Raw genomic sequence first — 4,127 nt, 5'->3', positions numbered from 1 at the left:
TACCGCATTTCTTTTCATGACAAACCACACTCGGTCATGACAACTTCTGTTTTACTGATTGATTACTGTCAATTCATATTGACAAGCTGCCGCATAAGGTGTAGTACTTTCCATAACGGGAATGAGCTTGGCGATTTAAAAAAGACAGAAATCTAGAAGGCAAAAAAAAAAAGTCTTGCCCAGAGCACAAAGACCCAGAAAGCCACTTCGAAAGGTACTGGAATTCCCTCCCAAAGAAAAATCAGACACTATATATTGTTTGTTATGCGACCCTCCGTAGGTTGGAGAGTACTGCTCGCCTCCGACACAAAACGAAGGGTGAGCTATTGAAGTTTACTTACATTTAGAAACACGCAATACTCAAGTGACGAATTGCTTGAAGTGTCAACTCTCAAGCAATGCGAAGTCTATGTTTCCTACTTCTTCATAACCTGTATCGATATAAACTTTTGTGTTGCTACCGTTAGAGCCCTGCACGGGCGGACTTTTCCGGGCCCGACCCGGCCCGGGCGCATCGAAAAATGGCCCGGCCCGACCTGGGCCTGGACCTTCATATTTTTATGCGGCCCGACCCGGCCCGGCCCGGTGACCCAGTGACTAGAGCCCGGCATAGTATTTCCAGCCGCCACGTACGCGTTTCTGGCGATTATCAAACAAATTTATCAGTAAATTTATAAAGAGCGAAGACAAACATACAAGTGATGGCGGTTTAACACCATAACCGCACCAGACCAAATTAAATCCAGAACGTACGCGGGCATGGGCGTTATCGTTACACTGTCAAGATTTTCCGAAATATGTCTTTTAAAATAAAACATTAAAAAATCCACGCTTAAAATTCCACCCTTCGAAATCCATTTTCTGAAATAAACCGTTTAAAAATACACTTCCTCAAAATAAACGCTGTTAAAATAAATCATGCTTAGGCTTAGGAAGGTAACGCTCCGTATCAAAGTAGTGATAGCCGTATGGGCGACACGATGTTGTTTTCGGCGAAACATGCTATTATGATGTTTCTTGCTCATGTTTGTATTGTTATCAATTATATAACAACTTAGGATTTCGAAATATCCAGCTTAAAAGTGATGACGACGATGCGCGTATGAATACACGACACGCACACTTGATCATACCTGGGTAGTAAATGCATTATTGTAATGAAATTACAGTAATGAATTACGTTTTCTGGTAATTTGTAATGTAATGCATTACTTTTGATATTAGGTAATTTGTAATGTAATGCATTACTTTTGATATTAGATAATTTGTAATGTAATTTAATTACATTTGGGCTGTAATTTTAATGACATTACTCATTACTTTTTACAAAAGAATCGAGTGTGTGTTCTGTGTTGGCACTTGGCAGAAAGAGAGTTGGGGGACTAGCGAGTGAAAAGAATTCCAACGGCACTATGAACGGTGACGCACTCAATCGGCACGTGGAACGTCAATTGCCCTTTGACGAGCCAGTTGCCTTTTTAGGCAGGGCACCCACAAACAAACGTTGTTAGGTCAACGGTTTGTAGCCCTGGAGAATCATTGTTTGTGGGCCCCATCCTCCTGACAATCTTCCTGTTGTCGTGATACATTGTGTCTCCTTCGTCTCTACATTGTGGAACGATACGTCATACGTGGCACACTAGCATGACATGTAGAAGAGACAAATAGAAGAGTACAAGCTAACTGTTGATACATTGTAAGCATACATTTTTTTCCTCGAATTTCGGGGAAGGCAAGTTTCGTCAACTTGTGTGGCTTTTCTGCCTTCCACAAACTCGGGAACATGTATGCCAATAATGGTAAAGTAATGACATTGTAATGTCATTACTTTTTCGTAGTAATTGTACTGTAATTTTATTACGTTTCAAATGCAGTAATGAGTAACGTAATTTAATTAAATTCTATCTGGAGTAATGTAGATGGGTAGAAATCCAGCGAACCGGTAGAGATGTAGGAAGGGAGTTGCCTCAGGACAGAAGCCGCCGATATTTCGAACAGAGACTGTTCTTCTTCTGGGCACCGTCCTCATCATTGGCATGGTATTTAAAGGGTTAGGTGTGACGTGTTTAAAGGTTCATGCGAATTGTGGGTCAACAGCCCGGAGGGAAGAAAGGGTCCGTACGGGCTTCTACGGCCGGAGTGAATGGCTGCTTTGTTAGAGTGTGGAGGGGATTATGTGAACGTAGTGATCTAGGCTACAGACCGGTTACAGAAAAATGGAAGGTTCACGAACACGTGGACGAAACGGGACAACCGGACAACAGGCAAGTATTGGCAAGCGAAAGATAAGGAGGTTAGTGGTTACGTGGGGAAAATTCCAGAACGAGCAAAGGATTTTTTTTAAATATATATTTGTAATACAAAGTTGTGGCATGCAATAAAGAGAGCAGAAAGCAGTGGCCATGCAGAAGATAACAGATGATAATGAAGGTAGAAGGGAAAAGCATATTTTATTTGTGAAGTGTTTCTAGGGTACCTTGTGATTTGTTGATACCGGACGGGTGAAGAGCGTTGAACTTGTATATGAGATAAGACTCCCTATCACGTCTGTCACGTGTGGATCTAAACCCGGTTTCTAGAATATATAGTTTAATGTTGTCAAAATTGTGACCAGGAACGTTAAAGTGTTCGGCGACTGCTTTGGGGAGTTTGTTGGACCTGTCGGTTCTGTGTCCGGTAAGGCGGTTGTTCATTTGTTGGCCGGTTTCACCAATGTATTGCATAGAGCGGGATACGGACCTTTCGGTACAGGACATTTCGGTACAGGACCTTTCGGTACGGACATTTCGGTACACGGACCTCTCGGTACACGGACCTCTCGGTACACGGACCTTTCGGTACACGGACCTTTCGGTACACCGACCTTTCGGTACAAGGACATTTCGGTACACGGCCATACCGCTGGAATATGGTCTTCGGCTTATTGGTTATGACAACGTGTTTTGTTCTCAATACAGATTTTTTATTAAAAATGTATGAGCTACAGACGTCCTGTTTTCACTTCTAACATCTCTGGGACGGCAGATATTCTTTGCCAGCTATTGTCACCCAAACGGCATATCTGGGACTCTTACAGATTCTTAATAAAAAAATCTGAATAAAAAAAGACACCCTGTATAAGGAAGGGCATTACAAGGTTTTGCACGTACGAAAACATCAGTTCGTTGTCCGTTGCGTTGTTCACTGTAAATTAAAATTACCATGACCTTTCTTTCTTTCTTTTTTCTTTTCAACGAAAATACGTTTGCTGAAAGGTCCGGCAACCTCTTCATTTCCTTTTTTACGAACATAACATTTTTGACGACCTACATTAACAACAGGCATCTGAGATGTCTTCTGTGAACAAGAGAGTAGGGCAAAATAAGCCAGATAAAAATGCCCGCCTGCTATACCGGGGGCACTTTTTTACGGGAACGTTTTCTCCGGGGTCATTCTTTCCTACGCCCTTCTGGTTGCCACCCGTAAGGCACTGCCGAAAGGCTACTTTGCGATCATTGCAGCATGCAGATACAGGCATTTTTAGGGGAACATCTACACTCCCGTCACCACATTTACTACCATTCTTGAGCCCTTATGTGTCCTGCAGAGGGAAACCCATCAGAAGGTCAAAACACGAAAGGCCAAAAGATTAAAATGGCCAACAGACGAAGGGCCGAAAAATCAAAACACCGACCTATCTGAAGACCTAAGGACATTGTTCAATTTTTTCGCACAAGATTTCAACATAATGTCGGTCCAAGCGCGTGTAAACTGTAAACACTCTTTTTGAACTAACCATATAAAGAAAATTTAACCTAACCTTAGCCTTGAATTTTGACTTTGGGTTTGTTCGGGGATTCGATTTTTCGGCCTTATGGCTGCCACTCCCTACAGAGGCAATGCCTGGAAATTATACTTTTCGCGGCGACCATCTAAAGACATGTATCGTGCATGGGATGCTTCGAGTATTTCCCTTGGATGACATACTGAAACAACGCATTGCATGATTAATGCATAGTCTTGGTACTCGCGACTTTAGGTACTCGAAAAAAAAAAGAAGAAACAGTCATCGTTTTATGACTAAGAAGCCGAAGACCACCTTCCATAGGTGTGGCCGTGTACCGAAATGTCCGTGTACCGAAATGTCC

This window comes from Ornithodoros turicata, chromosome 5 (genome assembly GCF_037126465.1).
Source record: "Ornithodoros turicata isolate Travis chromosome 5, ASM3712646v1, whole genome shotgun sequence".
Lineage (NCBI taxonomy): Eukaryota > Metazoa > Arthropoda > Arachnida > Ixodida > Argasidae > Ornithodoros > Ornithodoros turicata.
The sequence above is the reverse complement of the archived record's forward strand: the minus strand, read 5'-3'. Positions refer to the sequence as shown.